The following is a 25,115-nucleotide window of genomic DNA, read 5'->3' as shown; positions in this document are numbered from 1 at the left end:
GTATATGTGTGTGTAGGTCAGGAAAAATGGTACAGGGAAGAGAAGCACGTGGCACCAGTCATAATGTTTCTACAAAAATCATTATATTGCTAGGTATTAAATGAGAACCCTTTGAGTTCAGCACCAGAGTCTTCAGGGGTTTGCATGATCCATACTTGGTGTTGGGCTTTGGGGAGGGTGAAACAATTTATCACATTTAGTTTAGGTAAGTACATAAAACCTAAAATTTTTTATTGCTGAAGGTTTCACACAGTAACCCTAATCCAATTTCTAAATTTTAAAGGACTGTGTCCTTTATTTTCAAAGACATTTACATAATAAGATGCAGAAACCCAGACAAAATTACCACAAAATGTGAAATAAAGTGATTTCTCTGAAAGATAACGCACTTTTTCTCTTCCATTCGCTTGCCTTTTAACTAATAGCATTGATCGATTAGCTAGCTGGCAGAGCTGGGAGTGAAATTTACAAACTTGTCACACATGCTAATTAGTCAGCATGATGTAAGCATATAAATATAGAAAAGAAGGGACATTTCATGAAGAGAGAGTCATTCTAAGTGGTAATATGAACTTTAGCTTAAAATGGCTTTATCTTAAAAATTTTGATACTTCTGTGTTGGAGACACAAACATTATTTTTTAAATTTTCTGTATTTTATTGAGATGGCTTGTTTTATTTGAGGGAAAATAAAGACCTGTCAGAAAATCAATTTATCAGAGAAAATATTTCAAATTGATAGATTTGACAGTCTTTAGAAAAGGCTGAGATAGTGATCAGCAGAGTTGCATCTGACAGAATTTGACATGTAAAATGAATATAACCTATAAGCTAAGTATTTTCATTTACCTCCCATTTCTCTATATCTGTAGTAAGTTTTCCTTTCTCCTCAGTTGCCTTTCAGTTTTACCATTTTCCAATTCTTGAATTTCACTGCCAATATTTCAGGGGCTCAAAATTGGAAATTTTCTTGATTGGCTTTAAATAAATGGTGCACTTTCAGAGAAGGGCTACAGATTCCAGAAGTACCAAATGAGCAAATAACAAGAATGGACACTACTGTCAATGTATAGTGAAAATATACTTGTATGTTTGCTTGCTTATTTATTTATAAATTGCCCATTTCAGAAAAGATTTAAGGCAGCTGGACCTAGTTGCATGCTACTTCAGAAGAGGGCACTTGTACTTCTGCCAAATGTAAATTTTTGGAACCAGCTGAAGTAAATAATTCTAAAGGGGCAAATGTTTCACATACAGAAGGTAAGGTAGTTTGGACTATTTTGTTATCCGTCTGTAGCAATTTACCTATTTTCTGGGTAAAAATGACTTTCTTTCTCTCTCTCTCTTTCTTTCTTTCATCTCCTCCTTCCATCCCTCCTTTCTTTCCTTCCTTTCTTTTCCTTTCTTTCTTTTTTTCTTTCAGAGTGAAAGTTGGAAGCAATAGCTTCCTATTTGATAAATATTCTAATAGATATTCTGTTCTGCCAAATAAAATTTTTAAAAAGATCTCTCTTATTCCCTAGAGTAAGGGAAATGGAGTTTGGTTTTCTTAACTCTCAGGAGTAAAGTAGGTTTTTTTTCTTTTTTTCTTTTTAAAAAAATTTTATATATGTTGACCTAAAAGAAACTGAGATTGAACATATAAAGTATGGCAATTGCAAACCAATATATGACAACTGCAAATGGGGAAATGCATAGGTCAGATCACCCTGAGGAATGGGCTCCGAAGGGAACCAGCATTTTATAATCACAAGAAATGGGGAGAATCAAAAAAGAGAGAAGAGAAGAGCACCCCTTATTATGTATGACACCAGTTTTTCTATGGGATACACACACACACACACACACACACACACACACATTTTGGATTGTTACTTAGGTTACATCCTACATGCATGAATCTAGGGTAAGTGTTACAAGAAGGATGCTAGGTTCTTTTGTTACTTTTTCTGGTGCCTGTATGTCTGGAAACTATCTTATGATAATCTGGGAACATGACTGCTAGCTTATCCCAGATTTTTCAAGGCTCTATAATTTAGCTGACTTGGTCAAAGACGATTTTTTAGTTATCACATGTCAGGAAAAGAATTTTTATTACTCTTGAGAGTAAGGAAAATGGAACTGGCTAAGTAAACCAAACTTTCAGAAGTTAGCAGGGACTTTTAGTTTACATGTCAAGGGAAGCATGTTTATAAGTTGAGGTATTGCTTCCAACTTCTCACCCACAGATTCTTTGAAAAAGCACCCTATGTTGAGGTCAATGGCATTAAGGAGACAGACCTTGGTGGATTTCGCTTGGTCAATTTAGCTGAGCCAGAACTACATTTTCCAGAATTCCCTTGTCTTCATAGTCCTGGGTTAATACAGGTTACATACTTATTTTGCACCTGTCGCATGAGATTTGGTAGAAAGAAGCAGTCATAGTTTGCTTTTTAGCTGATGCAGGAGGCAAGACACTGCTGTTGCTGCTGCTGACCCTTGTCATTTGTCACTGGCTCATCATGTGGCCTCCTCAAGGCCCCTTCTGACTGTCTGACTGACTGCCATGCCGGGTGGATGACGTGATATGGTTGGAGTCCTGGAGAGAGTGAGAGAACCACTCCGTTCCAGTTGTCCTTCTGGTCTCCAGCTCCTCGTTACAGTTTCCAACATAGAAGTGTATGTTTGTTATAAAAAAGTTTGAACATACAGAAAAGTAATTAAAAAATCTGTAATCCCAGATGCCCCATCAAACTTCTCAATATTTTTGTGTAATAATCTTGTCAATTATATATATGTATATTTTTTACACTTATTTAACTATATAATACATGAGACTAAACATGTATGTTTACATATAAAATGTGTACATTGAATATCATGTAATATATAATAAATATGTAAACATGAGACTGCACAAATAAGTATATATGAAATAGTTTTTAAAAATTTGGGGTTATATTGAACATAGAGATTTTTAGTTTTAACTTCTCTCATTGCAATTTTATTATTAGCATTATCCCCATCCCCAGTTCCCTAAATGCCCTTGAGAGTGTTTTCTTTCTCTGTCTTTTTCTTTTTTTCTGGTGGATCAGAAAAAAAAAATTATTTTGATAACTTCACAACTTATTATTTGTAAAGTCAAATACATTTTTAGGATTGTTACCAATTTGGGAAAACCTCAAAGATCTTTCATATGAAAACTGTAAGATTTCAAGGCATTTCTCATTTTCTTTGTAAGGATTTATTCTAAACTATTCTTTTTTCAAAGCATACATTATTATTAACTATAGTCACTATACTGTATGTTAGGTTGCCAGAAGTTATTCATCTTAAAACTGCAAGTTTCAACAACATTGAGCAGGTCTTTTAGAATTGTATGCTGTTTTATATTTTATTTACCCTTTCATCTATCGTGTAGGTATTCATGTTCTTCCTATTTTTTTCTATTTTAAGTAACACCGTGATAAGCAACTTTTTACACAAATTTTTGTGTAGATCTGTGTATATTTCCTAAGAATAACTTTCAGGACTTGGGAATTCTGATTCAATGGGCATTTTTTTAACGTGCTTGACCCTCGGGACTAAATTGCCCTCCAGTAAAAAGTTACCAGCTGCTACCAAATCTAGGAGTAAATTTTCCACAGCTCTTCCTCTCCTAGAGACCTGGCTGCCACTGGGTGTGATCAATGATATTTGCTGGAATTTGGTACAAGAGAGCTGTCCTGTGATGGCAAGAGCCGTGGGTCTGGGGCTGGGCACTGCTGACATTTCAGTCTCAGCCCTGCAGCCTGTGTGCTCTTGAACAGGTCATCATGTCCTTCTATTCATGTTTCCTCACCTGCAAAATGGGGACAGTGAAAATAGTACCTATGTACTTAGTAGTTGTGAGAATTAAATGAAGTAGTTCATGGAACGCACTTAGAACAGGATCTAGCCTAAAGCCACTTGTCACAGAATGTGAACTATTATAGCTATGGAAAATACTATCTCATTATGTTCCTTTTTTTCTCTTATTTTTGCTATCACTGGGCTAATAATTTTTCATATCCTAATTTCACATTTCTATTTCTTTTGATAGTTGCCTTCACATGCCATCTCTCTTTTGTATTGATGTGTCCTCCTTTTTATAGTGAATGGTATCTACATACCCCCAAAAATGCAGGTGATCACATTTATTGCATTTTTCCTGTTTGTCTTTTGTTCATTAGATTTTATTTTACAGTTTATTATTTTTGTTGTAAAAGTAACAATGTAAAAAATAGTAAATCCAGATAATTAAAAATTTGGAAAATGAGCAAATAATGTAGAACCTATACAATTACTTCTTAAAAAACAAACAAAAAAAAATTGATGTGTATTTTCTCTAGAATTTCTGCCTTCTTTCTTCACTCCCTTTCTTCTTTCTTTCTTTCCTACTCTCTTCTATATTTGTGTATGTTTAAACAAACCAAGCATATTCTTTTAAACAACTTTATTCAACAATATATGGTAAATAACTTCCTATATTTTTACACAAATAGACATTTTCGTTATTGTCACATAGTTCCATTGCATGACTATTCCATAATTTCCTTAACCTAATGTCTTGTCCTCTACTTTTAAATGTCCTTAATAGAATGTTTCTAATTTTTCACTAATAGTAAATAATATTTTGTTAAATATTCTAAATTATTTATCTTGGTTCATTTTTATATTATTTCCTTAGTATAGTAAACTCACCTTAGTGAACTTGGACAGCTATAACAAAATATCACAGACTAGGTGGCTGAAACAACAGACTTTCATTTCTCATAGTTTTGGAGGCTGAAAAGTCTAAGATCAAGGTGACGGCAGATTCGGTTCCTGGTTAGGGCCTGCTTCCTTCTCACTGTGTCTTCATATAGTTGAAAGAAAGGGAGTTGTGGTCTTTTTTCTTTTTTTCAGAGGGACAGTAACCCATCATGGGACCCCACCCTCATGACCTCATCTAAACACAATTACTCCTAAAGGCCTTGCCTCCAAATACCATTACATCAGGGTTCAGGGCTTCAACATATGAATTTTTGAGAACACAAACACTCAGTTCATAACAAACCTAGATCAAAGACTGTGCGCATTAAGATCTGGTTTGAATACCAGTTGGAAAAAGTGTAACATTTACACTATCTCCAGTGACATGCAGCTGTACCCATTCCTCAGACTCTTGAGAGTCTGAAGTTTTGTAACTCCTTAAATGGATAAGTTTCACATGGAGTCCCTTGGAGGGGCTCCCCTGAAGGGCCCCTGTAGAGACTAGGATGGAGTTTCTCAGAGCACTGAGATGAGCAAGCTGGACTCTGAACCCAACTCCGCAGTCAGTTGTAACAGTTTGCTCTTATTTTATTGTTGTACGGGCAGTCATGTACAGCCCCTTGAAAATGTTTGTTCGTTTGTTTGTTTTGGTTAACAAATATTAAGTACTCTGTGTAAATTGTTGCTAATTTGATAGTGAAAAATTGCTCTTCTCAGTTGTCTTTACTTTTATTTCCTTGATTAGCAATGAAATATAACACTTTCTTATATCATCATTCTTTTTTCTAAATTTGATAAACTTTACATGCTTATCTCCTGAACTCAGTTTTACATTGTATTATTTGCATTTTCTTATGGCAAGAACTTTTTTTTTTTTTTATCAATGGTATTAACACTTTCATTGACAGGATGTGGCAAAATAAATTAAAATGTTTATTATAGGAGAACTAATATAATATGTAAAATACACATAGACTATAGCATTATAAATTACAATTGAATTTGAAAATGCCTTGTAACCAGTTTGGCAGAGATCATATGGATATCAATACTTGGAGGGTTTAAGGTTTGTGCTGAAATTATCCTGGTCAGTAAGATAAGGAGAGAGAATAATTGGCTGACAGAAAAGAGATAAAGCCTAAGACCCAATTAAGTTTGTGGATGAGCGAAGGACATAACAGGATTTCAGTGAAGTGGGAACAAGATTCCACAGGATTAAGATGTGAAGCCTCCAGTCTGGCTGTTCTGGTCATTAAGTCTCATCCTTGTGATGATGGTAATAACATGCAAATGAAATGAACATCGAGTCCAGTTTTACATAGCACTACCCTGATGAGGTGTTTCAGGGGACTCTGTGGAGGAAAATATTTGAGACTGAAAATAAAAGGTACTGTGCTAAATTATATATTCTGGAGTTTCTTAAACTATGTTAAGGTCTTGGTTAATTGATGTAAAAATTAAAGTAAATGTTTCATGTATCCGAGCTGCCTTTTTACCTATTTTACTTTGTGGACACGGCTGCATGTGAGCAACTCAAGGACTGGAGTTGTCCCTTTTGTGACTCGGGTCCTTGGGTTGTTGGAAAGGGTGAAAGCCAACTGCTTCGATTGATCTTCCTGACCTTGCTGCCACCAAGAAGAACCAAACACCCTAAAACAGTGATAGCTAGAGAAGGAAGTTAACTAAATCTTTCAAAACCTTATTTTTCCAAATTTGTCAGGTTTCTTTCATCTTTACAGTTTGGTTTTTCTTATTTATTTATTTGATTGCTGTTGCATTTCAGTCATACAGAAGTTGCCTGTGCGGTTGAAATTTTCTTTATGATGGCTTTCCTTGGTTATGTTTTCCCACTTCAAACACACAAATAAACTAGTAGTACTATATTTATACTGAAATAAGTACAATTCTTAGAATACAATGACACAGGATAAAAACATCTTTCTGAAAGTTTCTTCTTTGCTATAATTGACTCCATTTTCTTTTATCTTTAGTTTTTCTACTTTAGAAAGTCATTTTAAAAATTACAATGACAATGTATGCTTATTATAGTAACTTAAGAAATGAAGAAAACGTCTGTCCTTTATCAAGCATACTTTGGAATGCATAACAGAAAACCCTACTGCCATGGTTTGAATGTGTCCCCTCCAAAATTCATGTGTTAGAAACTTAATCCTCAATCCAACAATGTTGGGAGGTGGGGCCTAATGGAAGGTGCTTGGGTCAAGAGGGCTCCACTCTCATAAATGGATAAATGCTGCTATAAATGGGCTTGTGAAAGTGGGTATGCCTTCTTTTCTGTTCTTCTGCCATGTGAAGACACAGAGTTTGTCTCTCTCTTGCCTTTCAACCTTATGACATGTGAGGATGAACTAAGAAGGCCCATACAAGATGGTAGCACCTTGATCTTGTAATACCCAGCCTCTGGTACTATAAGGAAATAAACTTCTATTCTTTATAAATTATCCAGTCTCAGGTATTCTGTTATAGTGGCACAAAAAAGACTAAGACACCTATTAACAATGATGAGTAGGAGTTTATTTTTCTCATATACACAGAAGCTTTTAGATAAGTAGTGGCCAGCCTTGATCATATCTCTATTGCAGAAGCAATTCTTTTGGCATATTTCTCATGGTTTTCTGGAGGAAATCATATTTGAGGAATCATATTTGAGTTTAAGGCAAGGAGGGAGAAAAGCAGATCCAGCTGCCTCTGTCTCTTTCATCCTATTTAAAATATTTCTCAGTCCTTCCCTAGCAGATTTTCCCTTTGCTTCACTGACTAGAACTTGATTACATGGACCTACCCAGCTGCAGGGCAGGCTTGGTAAGTTAGTACTTGACTTTCCAGCCAGTAGAGCAGGAGGAAACAGGGGAACTAATGGATGAGGAATGGATTTTGGGAGGCATCCCCTTCTTTCCTTCAGTCCTACTCTTACTAAGCTTTGGTGTGTAGCCCTTTGCATATATGTGTATATATATATTTGTATATGCATATGTATATATATACACATACATAGATGGAAGGGGACTTCAGAAAGTTCATGGAAAAATTTGTATTATCTTTTAATTCCATTTTTATGAACTTTTTGAAGTATCCTCATATGTATGTACTTCTATGCACATATATTACACTTTATTAATAAAAAAATAGAATACCTGACACAATACTCTGCCATTGTTTTCTTTACATATTGCCTTCTCTACATAGTATAAATAAGAATCTATATATGTATATATAATAAAAGGGGTCCTCAAAAGCTTCATGAAAAGATTCATATTTTCTTTTAATTCTATTTTTCTATGAACATTTTGAGGTAACCTCTTATATAAAAGTATAAGAAAGAATTTCTTATAAAAAGAATAAAAAGAATTTCCAAGTCTGTCTCTATGTGCATATGTACATACTCATACATACATATACACATACATTTATATCTCAGTAGGTTCATTCAAATGTGCAATATTTTTTATTTCCATAAGAAAGATTTATTACAGTTATATTTCTGCACCCAAAGGCATAAAGATTATTGCTTTTAAAAGACGCTAACAGGTTGTAGCAAGTTATAACTCCACCAGCACATTATACAACTTTCTATTTTTCCAATTTGTCCAGCTTGAAATAATAGTGATATTTTAATGATTGGCAATTTTGTCAAGTGCGTCAACATATTATCATACACATTTATAAATAAATGTGAAATCACAGCTCAGAGAACTCAGCTGAGTAGCTCAAAGTCATAAATTACTCAGAATTGGGCAGTTTGTTTTGTTTTGTTTTGTTTTTGAATACTGGCCCATTTATTCTGTTTCTAAACAAGTGCATGTTAAGCTCGAGCACCTGTGATTTTAGGCTTACATCTTGTCCTTTAGATACATTTTTCTTTTCTCAGTAGAGATACATAATTTATTTCAGTTCCTCTTTATCTAAGAGCAGTCCCTTTAGGACTCTATTTTCTCTTCTTTCACCCAAATTCTCTCTCCATAATATGTATATTTCCTTTAATTAGGTATTTGAGAAAGGCTCTTTGGAAGGCATTCCAGCCATGTCTCAACTTATGATGTTGCTGTTCTGTGTGCAAATAAGTGAATGAATGAATGAATGAATGAATAAATAAATAAATAAATAGAAAGACTCAATCTCTTTTATTAGGTAAATATGGTCTCCGATACTTTTTGTGGTGGGCACAATGTTTGAGTAAATGTCTCCTGCCCTAAAGAGATACAGTTGCTGCATAATTATAGATCAAAACATCCTATGTTGATAGAGTTATTAATGAAATAAATAGGCTGTGAGAGTATCATTTTCTTGATTCTCAAAGCCTGATACATAGAGATTTTAAGATCTTATATGAAGTTGTTGGTTTGTGTGCAGACATTTTGTATACATGAGGGTTTCTCTGTGGGCTGGTACCTCAAGGAATGATCCTTCTCCTGCCACTCTCTGTAGGTTCAAAGCATCTTAACAGTTTTTCTGAGATTTTTCTTCCTTGTTTCTATTATGTTTCGAAGATTAGTTTTACTGTGCATGCACGTTCTAAGTGTAATTTTGTGATATATATACTATTTTCTTGTGGAAAACTAATCACATAAGTGTCAAACACACATGATTATAAGGATACCACCTAAGGTCAAGGGCACTTCTGTCTGCTTGAATCCCTTCCTCTCCTCTGTCTTTCACAGCTCAGGAGGAACTACACCTGTGAGACCACGAAGACATCAATTTGAAGTTGCTTCATTTTTATTTCCCTAACATCATCCTGTTTCATCAATAACTTAACTCGAGTAGGGTTAAATCACCAGTAGGTTTTAAGAGAGGCACAATGCAGTAAAAGTTGTTTTCAGAATCTGATATCTTATACCTACATTTCAGAATCTTATACCTACATTATTGCATTATTGAGTTTAAATATGTGCAAGAACACAAGTATTTTTTGCTTGCAAAAATAGGCTTAAACATTTTATAATTTCTAATTCAAAGTTCTTAAGTTATTGATATGCTGTTTCTCTTCACTCCGTAAGGAAACAAATCAAATTTATAATAAATGCATTTAAGAGTACACTGTATTTATGTAAATTTACATAATAATTTGTATGTGCAAATTTAAATCAACTTTTTATAATAGAGAATATGGTTCTTGTTTACAAAAATAATATGAAAAAATCAATATCCAATTTTATTTTCAAAAATGATACATGAAGAAGAGTTTCACAACTTACCGAATTTTAAAATTCCAAGTTACACTAAAATCTTCAAGCTTAATGACCCCCATTCAAAGCAGAATTCTCTTTACAGTATTATATTTCTGCTTGATTATTTTTGGAGATTGTCTTTATGTAGTAGCAAATTCCCATTTCAGAAAGTTAAAAGTGTCGGGAAGTTTTCTCTCTGTCAAAGTTTGCTTCAGTGTAATTTTCACACATTGGTCCAAGTTCTATTCCCTGAAGCTACACAGGATACATTTCATCCTCTTTCACATGACAATCCTTCAAATATTTGTGAATAATTCTTCCCATAAGACATTTCTGCTCCAGCTAAACATTCCACTTAATTAAACCTTTCCCCATATAACAAGTTGTCTAGCTCTTTCATCATCATGGTACCCATCTCAGCATACAAGCTTTTTTTTTTTAATATTGTGACCAAAGCTTATAAGTCATGTTACTGATTTTCCTCACAGAATGTGGGAACAGCCACAGTGTAGTGAATGAGTCTAGGAGTGTATTGCAAACAACACTTCAGATGATGTGTGACCAGAAGGAATATTCCAGACTAACAGTTCCCTTCATCTGTACACTCTGCTTCTATTAATGATGCCCAAGGCTGCATCACATTTTAGAAAATTCACACTAAAGTGGAGGTTCATATTGAGTCTTCAATTGTCTAAAAGCTGATCATTAATTTTAATAACAGTGCTAAATGTTACATAAATTTAATATGTAAGTTCAAAATTCTAATGTATTTTGAATTTATAATGTGCTAATGTATTAATACATTCATGTATCTAATGTAGATAAAAAAGAGAGAAATTTATATTATTAATATATATATGTATGCATATATAGGTCCCGTCTTTTTAAATCAGGAAACCTCCATTATCTCCACTTGTCATTTTTATTTTTAACTTAAATAGAGAATTTATCCTGTCACTTATTCTTGAATTCATTCACTGATTCGTTTGTAAGATATTTAGTGAGGCACTAATACATGTCAGACACTCTGGCTAATGCTGGGAATATAATTGTGAACAAAGATATAGTCTCTGCTCTCATGGAACTTATGTTTTAGAGTATGTCTGAGAAGACCGACATTAACTAAGTCACTTATTGATTGTCTTATGTACTGTGCAAGAAATAGTTATTCTAATACTTCCATATAGTGAGGGTTGGGTACTGCTCTATGAGGCTAACAGAGAAGTAATTTATATTTTGCCATAATAATTAACACTAACTAAAAAACAAAAGATATTAATTATTCAAGAAGATACTGCAATTTAATGTTAATATTTTAATATTCTAGATCTTTGAACTGTTCGACAGAGGCACAAGCCCTGTGTTTTTCAAAAATAAACATTGTTTTTAATTTATGACATAGGCCAATTAAGTTTATTCAAGTAAGGCAGATGGCAGGGAGAGATAGTGGTTCCCTATCACTCATATTTTGCATAGCATTAAAATGATCATTTAAAACCTAAATATGCTTTTATCCTTTAAAACTGATCAGGGGTGACATCACCAGAAATGTAGAAATAAGAACTTCCAAAAATACTCTCCTCTGTAAAAACAATGAGAATACTGGCAAAAATATCTGACAACTTATTCACAATTCTGGAAATTAACCAAAGGCTTGTAGGAATCTCAATAGAACATGTGTTTGGCCATAAAGCAAGTTTCACAAAATTTAAAAGTATTGAAGTAATACAAAATATGTTCTGTGACCATAGTAGAATTAAATGAGATCAATAACAGAAGGAAATTTGATAAATTCACAAAACTGTGGGAATTAAACAACACACTGTTAAGTAATTAATAAATTAAAGCAGAAATCAGCAAGAGAATTTAGAAAGTCCTTTGTGGTAAGTGAAAACAAAATCACAACATACTAAAATGTATGGGATGCAGAATGCATCGATGAGAGGGAGATTTATAACTGTAAATACCCATGTTGATGAGAAGAAAAAACAAATAATTCCTTTACTTTCTAAGTTACCTCGGGACACTAGAAGAGAAATTTTTGGAGTGATGCAGTTTTTGGAACAACGGTGTTGGGTGCACAACTTTGTGAATATACTAAAATCCACTGATTGTACATTTTTAAATGGTGAGTCTGATGAAAATGAATTTTATCTCAATAAAAAAACAACCCACATCATTTTAGAAAAAGAAAACTCCCACTGCTCCTAGAGTTCACCCAACTTACCGTCATGACTGAAAGGGTCCTCTTTGAAATCCATCTATTTCTGCAGTGTTTGTGTCCACCTCCTATTTGCTTTTTACATTATAATCATGATGGACTCTTTCTTTGCTCCTCAAACTCCTAACGCTTTTTTTTTTTGTCTTTTTTGTGACCGGCACTCAGCCAGTGAGTGCACCGGCCATCCCTATATAGGATCCGAACCCGCGGCGGGAGCATCCCTGCGCTCCCAGCACTGCACTCTCCCAAGTGCGCCACGGGTTCGGCCGGAACTCCTAACGCTTTTAATGCCTCAGGTTCTTCCTACTCCCATTGGCAAGAAAGCACTTTCCCAACTCTTGATGTTGCTGTTTCTTTGACACCGTCTAAACCTCTGCGAAGAATATCACCTTCCCTGGAAAGCTTTTCCTGCACCTATTTAAAGATCTGCCACCGCCCTTCCCCTTGATCTGAGACTTTCTGAAATAGAGTAGTACTTTATTTTTTTTTGAAACGTAATTGATTATACATACATGTGGGGTACAGAGTTGACTATCAATACTTGCATACAACATGTGATGACCAAATCAGGATAATTAGCATATTCTTCATTACAAAACACACTCATTCTTTGTGTCCATTAATCAATTTCTCACTAACCCCCTTCTCCCTCCCTCTTTCTCACCTGTAGTCACCACAGTTCTATTCTCTCCTTCTGAAAGTTCAACATATCATTGTGGTTGTTTTCTTTCTTTTTTTTTTTTTTTACTTTCTTTCTTTCCTCACACCAACTTATGAGACATTTGGTATTTCTCTTTCTGTGCCTGGCTTATTCCATTTATCATAATTTTCTTCAAGTTCATCCATGTTTCTGCAAATGACAGAATTTCCTTCTTTTTTATGGCTGAGTAGTATTCCAATGTGTATATATATACCACGTTTTGCTTATCCAGTTGTCTGTCTATAGAAATTTAGGTTGGTTCCAGCTCTCAGCTATTGTGAATACAACTGCAATGAACATGGGAGTGCAGGTATCCCTTCGACATGATGATTTCCATTCCTTTGGGTATACACCCAGCAGTGTGATTGCTGGATTATATGGTAGCTCTATCTGTAGTTGTTTGAGAAACCTCCATACTGTTTTCCATAATGGCTGTACTAATGTTTCCTCAGATTGGATTTATACTGTCTGCAGTTGTTTAGCAGTTCAGTTGTTTTTAGTTGGGTTCTGCTGTTGTTTATTTTTTCCCAGGTCACTGCAACACACCCCAAAGCCGAGTAAAGCAGACTGTGGAGATGAAAAAGGAGGGACAGAGGGAAGTGACATTGCAAACAAAAGAACTGAACTGACACAGCCACTGGATGATAAGGCGAAGAGAAGTGGTTCCAAGCTGAGTGACTATACATAGTGACAACATTAAAAGCATCTCTTGGAAGAAGAGTACATTTGGGAGATGGAATCTTGTTTACTTAAATGTGCTAATTGTACACCTGAGTTGAGATTTTTAGCTGGTCCTAAACCAATTTTTCAGGTTTGGACCTTTGGTTAAGAACAGATGTCAAGTAAAATTTTTCTATGATATTAATTGTATAAATACTAAGTCACAATATTACTAAGTACCAAGGGATTTATGCTTAGTTTTAAGAGTGGCAATGTATTTAATGTATTTTCAATGATAAGTTTTCATGTCTTGCTTCTTCTTTGATTTTCGATGGAAATTTAAAGAATAAGTAATATTTAGGCAGTCAGAGGAGGGTGACCTGGGGAGGAGGAGATGTGTTCTGAGAAGAGGGAACAGCTAAAAAATAACATCTCGTTTTAAATTTTAGAATACGTCTTTTTGATAGTAGTTTTGACTTTCTATTGACTTTTTCAGATGTGTTTTTGTTTTCAATTGCTTAAACTGGTATAGCTTAAAACAACAACTATTTTATTTGTTCCTGAATCTGTCAGAAAGGAATTTGGGTAGGTAACAGCTGGGACGACTCATCTCAACTCTAAGTGATATTTCCTCCTGCAGTTGTGAGGTCCAGAATCTTTCTTTGCTTATGTCTGGGGCCTAGGCTGGGATGACTCATATGCATGTAGGTGGCTGTGCTTGAGTTCTCACTGTTGACTGGGTTTCTAGATTCTCTGTGATCTCAAGATCTCTTGCTCTCTCAAGGCCCCTCCATGTGGTTTCTCCAGTAAGGGCAAATACAATATTTAATAGGAAAAAAAAAATTCTCTTGTTGCAAGAAAGGGAAAGAGACTACCCCCTTTTTTTCCTTAGACCATTTACTTTAGAAAATGTGTTATTGTAAACTCTTTCTCTGCCTCTTTGAGATATGAATCTTTTTAAAAGCTTATTGCCAAGTTTATAATCTAGGGATGCTTTTCTCAATTATCTGGGAACCATCTCTGGAATGTAATTATCAAGAAAGATAGCACCTCTATCACCTAGTTTCTGCTGTAGGTGGAAGTCTAACTTCCAAGGGCTCCTTGGTCCAAGTTGCATGACTATCTCCTGCTGTAAAGATATGAGAAATGTATTTTTCCTTGGTTAAAGGCAATTACCTAACACAGATGTTCACCTCAGCAACCAAGTAAATTTAAGAAGAGTTATGTACTACAAATGGTGCTGTCAAGTCCTCTTACTTGAGGACTAGTTACTGTTTATTTTGAGAACACGTATGTAATGAGTTGTATCTGCTTAGCTATGTAAAAGGTGAGGTTTCTTTCTGTTTTTTGCAGTCTCTTTGGAGCATTGCCTGTGATGCACATCACATTCTGGCTTAATGCTTATTTAATAATAAAGCTGTTTTCTTCTACGTTGGTGGAGAGGTTTTTAGGGTTGGTGGGAGATTATGGTTTTAGTTTTATTTCCCCGACAGCTCTGCAAGACAGGAAGTGAAAGCTCCAAGTCCTATTAAGATCTGTGGCTCAAAAGTCTCAGAAGGGCACATCTGCTCTTCGTTCCATAGAGGACAGTCACAAGAAGGGATCCTTGATGTAAGGATGTAAAGATATTCATGTGGGGGGGAAAACTGCTGGAGGCTATCTTTGTAGACTAGCTAGTATGCCTTAGCATTTTCAGTCTTAGGCTTCTTAGTGTTAATCTAATAATTCCCTTACATTCTGTTATATAACTCATTAGCTGCATGTACTTTCTTTTATAATCTAGAGCAAGTGTGACCACTCTGGGACTTTTAGACACTTTCATATTTACTTCCACTTTAATATATTTGCTTCCTCTTTGATATAATTACTTATTTGGGGGGATAGTTGATAATGAGTGAGTCAAATGTATCTTTGAATGTCTTACATTAAATCCTTTTCTAAATCTCAGTCTAAGGGATTCTGTCTATATTGTCTCTGAGCCAAGCTCCCTATTGAGAAAAAATTCTTCTTTATGTCTATTGTTTAGCTCTTACAGAATTACTAGAGTTTCCAAGAGAGAGATGCCTCGTGAAATAAATTCTAGAGGAAAGAGGAAATATCTGTAAATGATCAAAGCCTATAATTTCTTTGTGGAAAGATTTTTTAATAGTAGTTAACTTTTTAAAAATATTCAGACTAGTTTCGACCATCCTATTTTTGCTTTATATTTGTTCCACTAGGTCTATGACTTTCTTTTTTCTTTCTTGGGCATTTTATTTTCTTTTTCTTTTTCCATTTTTACCCCCTACTGATTTAAAACTTAAAAATGCTTTTTCATGTAATGTCTTTTCCTGAATAGCATATTTTACCAGTTATTATCTATTTTTCTAAACTTATCTTCTTTGAAGATACTTTGAAGCAATACAAAGAGCTTGGAACACTTCACATGCAATCACCCCTTCACAGCTGCTAATAGTAGTTCAGTATTTTTTTCTTTGTAAATAGTTTTTTTGTTTTTAGAGCAGTTTTAGGTTCACAGCAGAATTGAGTAGAAAATACATTTCCCATATATTCCCCTCTCCTCCCATAGCCTTCTCTACTATCAACATCTCACACTGGAGTGGTGCCTTTGTTACGTCTGGTGAACCTACACTGATATATCGCTATCACCCAAAGCCCATCGTTGACATTAGCGTTCACTCTTGTTGTACATTCTATGGGTTTTTGAGAAATATATAATGATCTGTCTCCGCCACTATGGTATCAAACAGAGTAGTTCCACTGCCCTGAAAATCTTCCATGATCTGCCTAATCATTTTCTTTCCCTCCTAACCCCTGGCAACCACTGATCTTTTTACTCTCTCCATAGTTTTGCCTTTACCAGAATGTCAGATAGTTAGGATCATCCAGTACATAGACTTTTCAGACTGGCTCCTGTCACTGAGTAATGTGCATTTAAATTTCTTCTGTGTCTTTTAATGGCTTAATAGCTGATTTCTTTTTAGTGCCAAATAACATTTCATTGTTTGGATGTACCATAGTTTATCCACTCACCTACCAGAGGATATTGTTGTGATATAATTATCACCTTTTGAAGCCACCTTATCATACATGCATTGAAAAATCCTAGTGGTAAATACTGGAATATTTGAAGGAGGTGACCTATATTAATATTAACGTTTTTGTTATAATTACTCTATTGTTAATTTGGTCTTGGGTAATAGCATTGAGCAAACCTAATTAACTGCAATTTCTAAAATAATCATCTAAGGTCTTTAACCTAGAAAGGAAAACACATTTTTAGCTTTCAGTTCATTCAATTTTTGAATAATAATGGTTTTTCTCCTCCTTTTTAATCAAGAAAATAATCACTTCAGTTATTAAGCAAATTAATTGTAATGGACTATAAAATTCCTCCCCCAGATCAAATGACACAAAAAGAACAGAAGAATGAAACATTAAGCAGCATATCACTGTATGCAATATTTAAGTTGACATTGCACATTAACAACTTGTGTAAAACAAATATCTTTCTTGACCTCAATCTGATTATTTTGCACATATTTTATGTGACACATTTTTCACCTAACTAACTTTGTGCTCATAATGCATGCATGAGTATGAAATAAGAGATCTAACTTGATATAATGAGTTGAAGTTATAAAAAAGGAGACAGGGCAGGTTGGGAAAGCCTTTCAGAACCAAGTACAATATTAAGTAATAGAAAAGCCACCTAAGTATTTTAGGTTTCATTTCTCTAAAACAGACTTGCTATGCTTTGATTGCTGTAGCAATTATGCAACTGGTTTTCTGGAAAACCATATGATTTATGCAAATTCAGCCCTAGATTTTGAAAAATAATCATTAAACAATTCTCTTGTCCATTTGTTTTGAATTTGCTATGCATGGGTTTAGACCGAGTATTGTGCACGTTGAGCTATGTTGCAATCTCTTGTTCTGTGTACCTAATAATTAGAACCTGAATCCATCTGTCCTCCAAGGAGCCTAAATTATTCTCAGTAGTTGATTCTTTACAACTACTTATTTTAAATATGCTGATATTATGTGCTATTTTATGTCTGTCCAATTTTATTCAAGCAGGCATTATGTTCCTGTGAACTTACATTAATCCCTAACGTTTTTGAGCCCTCCCCTACCTTTGAAGTCTTCTATCTAAAATACCTATCAAGTGTAAATGGTGCCCATAAATTAATCTTTATCATTCTGATGTGATCTCTTTGTTGCCAGTTTTACCTTCTACAAAGTTTTCCATAACTCTGTAAAATATGTATATTACATCTTTCTATAGTGCAATTTGATTTCAGCTTTAAGAAACTGTGCTGTTGACCCCCTTGCTAATTAGATAATGTATCCACTCCTCCTTCAGGCCCTTGAAACTATTTAACCAAAAATTTCATTTTAAAGACTCACACTTTCTGCTCTTAGAATAGAGGCCTATGCTCCAGCTATAGCTTTTCCTGAGGTACCTCAAACAAAAGTTCTCCCAGCTGTGAGCCATGGTGGAAAGCATTTTGAGCCACCAGAATTTAATCCTTATATTTCACGTACAGATGGTTGAATTTGCACAAGTTACTTAAACTTCCTGAATTTTAGTTTTTTCGTTGGTATATAAGTTAGTAATGCTTACTTTACAGAGGATGTAGAAGCCCTACGTGACATAAAGTACATTAGGTGGTTGGACTTAAGGACAACAGTGGTAGTGATATTGATAGTAATGATTGGCTAGAAGGACAAGGAGATTAGTTAAAAGATGCCTCCAAAATTTTTAGATTGGACAACTGGATGAGCTAGATAGTTGTGTGGACCTGAACCCCTTCCCCCACCCTTGAATATTAACTGACTAGCTTTTCTGCTTCTGTAATTAGCTTGCGCAAGGTTTTACAAGCCCCTGCGGGTGGGACTTCCCAAACCGCCCAAAGTACACCCAGTTCCAGGAATGGAGTATGCTCACCCGATTCCAGGAATAGCATGACCAGTTCCTTATCTTTGGACACCAAGGGAGGGAAGGGGGGGGGTGGACCATTGGTCAATACCTCAGTCCCTCCTTTGTCCGCCAAAAGCTAAAAGCCACCAATGATTTTAAAGGTTGCTTAAAATAGCCAATAGACGGCATACAACCCATCCTGTTGCCTAAGTCTGCCTACCAAACTGTATAAAAAGTGCTTATGGTAAGAGATCGTGGCCTTTTCTGTCCTGAAGATGGAGTGACCCCAGCATGCTGGAAATAAAAAACCTCTTGCTTGATTGCAGCGATCTCTGTTTCCTGGTCTTTGCGAGATGAGCCTTCCCAACAAATAAGATTCGCACTTTTGGGCCAGTCTTACAGTTGAACCACTTCCTAACTCATTCTACAAGTTGCTTAAAAATAGTAATCATTCCAGCCATTATCATGAACTAAATTAGACAAAGTCCCTTCACCCAAGAAGTTGATTAGAGACACAAGCATTGACAATCTCAACAAAATATCATAAATGTACAACAGAGGTTTCTCTTTGGAGGCACAGTGGCTTTATCATGTCTGCATGCATAACAGACGGAAGTGAGACTTCAACTCAAGTGGGAGGTGGGTAGTAGTTTTCCAACTGAGTTAAAAATTTAAAGATATTCTAAGCAGAAACATAGCTTTAGGGACAGTGCATGATGAAGACTCAGGATGTTTAATTGCATTCACAACACCCCATGCATAGATTTACCTGTACTTGTATACTACTACTGATATTTATTCACATATGTAGGTGGCTTAAGACAGTACCACAGAGACAAAATTTAAACCTAGGTCTCTCTGAACTCAAAGCAAAAAGGTCTTTGTCTCATGCTGTAATCTTTCTCCTTTCAAGTTTCTGTTTATCTGTCTCACTGCCATTAACTTGTTCCAATGATTCATTATTTTTTTCTTAATATCTTCCTAGTAGTTCTACAAGGAAGAACTTGCTTTCAATTTAGTCATACTCTGCTCCTATGCCAGAATGATTTTTCCTAAAATGAAAAATAAATAATATGTCTCACTCACACTGAATAAAGCACCTCACTCATATCTGATGGCTCTCTATACCATCTGGATATATTTCTAACTTTTTAGAATGCCATAAAAGTTTCTACGTAAATTGTTATCTTCCAAATATCTGTCCTCATCTCCCACCACTCTGTGTCATGCATAATAAAACCCTGTCCAAGCAAATCAATTACAAGTTTTCAAACACCATGTACAGTGGATTGAATTGTGTACCCCCAGAGCTTAACACTGTGATAGTGTTAAGAGGATGGGAACTCCTATCACAGTAATTGAAAAGTGGGGCCTCAAAGAGGTGATTCAATTGTGAGGACCCTGTTACAGTGAATGGTTTAATGGTGGTCATGGGTGTGATTCTGAGGGCTTTAAAAGGAGAGCACATGAGAAGCTCTCTCTCTGCTCCATCATTCTGCCATGTGAGACCCCTGTGTCACTGTTACCACCACCAAGAAAGGCCTTCACCAGATGTGCTCTGTGGACTTTGGACTTTCCAGCCTCCAAACTGTAAGCAATTACCCAGATCCAGGTATTTTGTTATATGCAACAGAAATGGACTAATAAGACACAAGGATGTCTTAATACTCCAAAATTTATTCTTCCACTAAACATTTATTGAGCCTCTACTATGTGTCAGTATCTTTGTGAATTACTCATACACTACTGGTTCCATCATCCTTCGGGGTCAGCTGAAGCCTTTCTTCTTCCCATTTTCCATAAGGCAGAATTAGACACATACCTTCCCTATCCCCTTTGTTCCCTGTGTAGACCTTTATCCTGCACGTTTGAATGTGCATGTTTGTGGTTACATGTATGTCCCCAGCAGACTCCTTAAGGGAAGAGACAATGACTAATTTATAATTTCAGGTTTATAACTCTATATGAATCAAAGCAATAGACATGTTGTGAAACATTAGGTCAGTGTTAGATTGAGAAGATTAGACAGATATTGTGGACATTATGGAGGCAGCAAAAGACTTCAAAGTGATGGTGAAGTCTGGAGCATGGTGGGTGACAGAAGAGATGGTAATACCACTGCAGAATCGGGGGGAACTGGGTAAGATAACAGGGCCACAGAGAGGATCGCTTGTTCTCAGCCATGCCATTACTAGTGACACAGCTGTGATATAAATGCACACTCTTGAGCCTGAAATCTTTTCCCCTACATTATACTGTTTGCTTCATAGAGATGCACCAATTCAGTCATTTATGAGAGCTTGAGACTCCAGAAAGAAGTTAGAACAAAAAACTTTGGGGTTAAACTCCATAGTGATGATGGTTACAGACATGAGCTTCTTCAGAGCTGAGGCAAAGATGGGTCAAGGATAATAGTATTTGCAAGGGCAACCCCTGTGCCATGCCATCCCAGATCTGCCTGGTGACTTTGCTTTAAGACAGTATCTTCTGATGCCTGAATTTTAATCAACAGATGTTCTAAGAAGAAACAGATGCTGAACTTTGACATTGCCTTTTCACAGCACTTTTCCCCCTCACTGTTGTTGTTCCCTTGAGTGTACAAATTTTCTGAGCACATGGAGTAGGCTATATTGGGCATTTTATTTCCTCATTCTGATCTCACTCACCCCTGTCCCCAACTTTAGCCCTGAGAAGAGTTTTGCACATGGCATTTAGGAGGTCCTCAAAAGTCGTTACCCAAATAGAGGAAAGCAAACCAACAAAAAAGAAACAACACACATTAGAATGAACAGCTGAATTATGTGATCCCTTCTTTAGAAGCCATTACAAGTGGCTTCTGTAGTAGGCAAAAGTTGAATGGTTTATTGGATTACCTCACTTAATTCTCCCAACACACATTATAGCATTATTATCTATCACCACTCTATTAGTTGGTGTATACTAGGTTGTTGTAATAAAAAGATTCAAATACGTAGTGAGTCAAACAGAATTGAAATTTGATTTCTTGACCACAAGAAGCTTTGAGTTCAGGTGAATCCAATGGCTTTCCTCCATCTGTTCATTTAGAGACACAGGATATTTAGATTCTGCCAACTTCAACAAGGTTTCTGACCTTGTCCTTGAAGTCTCAGTGACTAGACAAGAGTAGGAGCATATAGGATTGTGAATGGGAGGTTTCTATGGGTGAGACCTGAAGACAGAACCCACCACCACCAACACCATATTATCTGTTAAAACTCAGTCACACAGACATGAATAAAGCTGGAAAATATCATCTATCTGGCTATGTATATGCCTGATAATTTAATTACAATGAAGGAAGTGAATAATTGATTTTTTATTTCTTTGTTTTCTTTTTCCAGTCTTCTTGTGGGTTACTTGAACATTTTTTGGAACTCCATTTTCATTTTGAGTTATCTATAAAGTTTTGAGTGTATTTTTGTATATACATTTTTTAGTTGATGTATTAGTCCGTTTTGTGTTGCTATAACATAATTATCTGAGACTGGGTAATTTATAAAGAACAGAGGTTTATTTGGCTTACAATTCTGGGACAGCTGCATCTGGCACAGGCCTCAGGATGCTTCTACTCATGGTGGAAAGTGGCAGCAGCCAGCGGGTACAAGCAGATCACATGATGAGAGGAAGCCAGAGAGAGAGAGAGGGGAGGTGCCAGGGTCTTTTACACAACCAGCTTTTGTGGGAACTAATAGAGTGCGATCTCACTTTTAATTCCCCTTCCCCCAGGGAGGTCATTAATCCATTCATGAGGGATCCGCCCCCATGACTCAGTCAGTTTCCAACACTGCCACACTGGGGATCAAATTTCCACATGAGTTTTGGAGGGGACAACACATCCAAACTCTATCAGTTAATGATCTAGATATTACTATATATAAACTTAACAGATTGCTGGTATTGCCATTTTACCAGTTAGAGTGAAATATATAGTCCTTACCATTATTTATGCCTCTTTACCCTCCACCATTTATAATATAATTGTTTTAAGTAGTTTCACTACATAGATTTAGAACTACATCAGACAACACCAACATTTTAGCTTCAACTATTAAATGTAATTTAAACAATGAAACAGCAGTAGAAAAAGCTGTTGTGTTTACCCGTGTTTTTATTGCCGTTTCCTTTCTTTCTTCCCTGATACTCCACATTTTCCACTTTTATTGTCTCTTTCTGCTTAGAGTCTGCTGATGACAGATTCTGTTAGTTGTACCTTATCTGAGAATGTCTTGATTTCCCATTCATTCCTGAAAGATGTTTTTGCTGGGTATATATTCTGGTTTGACCATTCCTTTCTTTCATCACTTAAAAATTAATTCGCCAAATTCATGGACTCTCTGGCCTCATTTCTAATGCAACATCGATTGGATTATTTTTCTCTAGGTAAGGTGTCATTTTTCTCAGTCTGGTTTCTAAAATTTTCTTTTGTCTTTAGTTTTCAGGAGTTTAATTATTTGTCGTGTTGTATATTTCTTTGTCTTTAACCTGTTTGGAGTTTTCTCAGCTGTTTGAATCTGTATGTTTTTATCTCTAACTACATATGGAGAGTTTTTAGCCATTATTTTGCTGGGTACTTTTTCAACTCCATCATCTTCGTCCTCTTTTTTAGGATTTTAATGTCACTAATGTTAGATCTTTTGTCAAAGCTCCACATATGTCTAAAGCTATAATTATTTTTTTCAGTCTAATTTCTCTATGTTGTTCAAATTTAATAATTTATATTTATATTGTTCCCTCTCCTAGTTCTGTGATTTTTCCTTTGTCCCTTCCATTCTTCTGTTGAACCCATCCACTGTACTTTTATTTTGGTTATTGCACTATTAAGTTCTACAAATTCCATTTGATTCTTTTTTATAACATCTGTTCTTTTCTGTGATTTTATATTCTTACAAAGAGAATTAGTAAATGCTTGTTGAAGTATTTTTTTAACGGCTTTAAAAAATTCTTGTAAAATAACCCATGATTCATCTCAGTGTTAGCTCCTATTGATCATGTCTTTTTTTCTTTCAGGACATGATTTCCTGGCTTTTGCTATGATGGGTAATTTTCAATTGTTTTCTAGAAATTTTGGTTATGGTTATGAGGTTTTTGATTTCTATGTATTCTTCCTTTATTATTTGTTTATTTATTTTAGCAGACAGTCATTGCAGTTTAGGTGTAGTTTGAGGTCTGGATGGGTTTGTATGTTCGGCTTTCCATTGTGAGGGTGAATTGTATGTAGTTTTTCCATTGGTGTTGGGCTCAGGCAGGACAGGTGTCGCCCATCATTTTGTTGTTGTTGTTGTTATTAGGCCAGGCTATTCCTGGGCCTTTGGCTAAAGGGAAAACAAGCTTCTCTCAGAGTTTTTTTGTTTATTTGGGGGGTTTTTGATCCTTTTGGTGTCTGTTGGTGATACAGAGTTGGAAGCTTATGCAGCTCCCTGTCTAGGAAATGTTGGAGATGACAAGGAGGCCCAGGGGACTCACTGCCCCAGGAGACTCACCGCCTCAGGAGACTCACTGCCGGTTGTCTTTCTAGTCCAGAGGTCCCCAGGCAGTCCACCTTCTACCTTACACTTTCCTTTACTTGTTCGTGGTATTCTATCCAAGGTTATTTAGATGTAAAAATGAAGACCTGGGAAGAATGTGGCAGCTTCATCTTGGCCAGAAGTGAAAGTCCAGGTGAAAAAAGTGTGTCTTAAATCTCAAACATTTTGATTCTACTACACAATACCTTTCTTTCATAATCCATACTAATATCTCCTGCCATTTATTATTTCAGTTTATTTTAAGTATAAAAAGAGCTTAACAATGATTGCAGAGCAATTTTGCAGAATTCTTCTCATTTTACAATTAAAAAATTTTTCTCCTACCTCTAAGCTGATAACACATTTTTTTTAGCAACTGAAATTTATTGAAGCATTTGAAAAAATTCAATTAGGTATAAAGAAAACAATTCTCTTTTTGTACCTGTTATATACATATTGAAATTGTACAATTAAAAAAACCCCAAATCATAGTGATTCTTTATCCTGTGGTACTTGTACTAAAATCTACAACTGTAATTGCTTAGGGCATGTGTGAAATATATCTATATCCAAACTCCATCCTGATCCAATTAATTCAGATTCTCTGAGTGGGACTTAGATTTGGGTGTTAATTTTTAAAACTTCCAAGGTAATTGTAAAAAAATTATTCTTGAGCATCACTGAGATAAAGAAATGTATTATAAACAGGCAGGGGTGGGGGTGCAAAACCAACTTATGTGAGCAACATTCAACTCAGTTTTTGGATTCAAATACCCAGACATGTTCAAGAGCGTATATAGTCTGTTAGCTTTAAACATTTATCCTGCTGAAAGCATACAGCAGTATGTTATAGAGTCAATGGAGGGCTTCCACCTAGCAAGGGGACTGGGTATTACTTCTTTGCTCAACTACAACTTTAAAGTGAGAATGCTTTTATTTCCTCTCACTACTTCGAAGATATGTGGTGATGGTATTAAGATCTGCCTTTTAATGAGTTCTAAATATTTACTTGTATAGAGACGAAGGGAATTTTTCTCCCCCATTTCCTGATGTTTTGATAATTTGAGTCCATGAAACAAACTGACAATAGACAGATTAACAGGAGAAGAGGCATACAAATTTACTATGTGCACATGTGCATAAGA

This window comes from Cynocephalus volans, chromosome 13, assembly GCF_027409185.1.
Source record: "Cynocephalus volans isolate mCynVol1 chromosome 13, mCynVol1.pri, whole genome shotgun sequence".
Taxonomy (NCBI): Eukaryota; Metazoa; Chordata; class Mammalia; order Dermoptera; family Cynocephalidae; genus Cynocephalus; species Cynocephalus volans.
Note: the sequence above shows the minus strand (reverse complement) of the source record.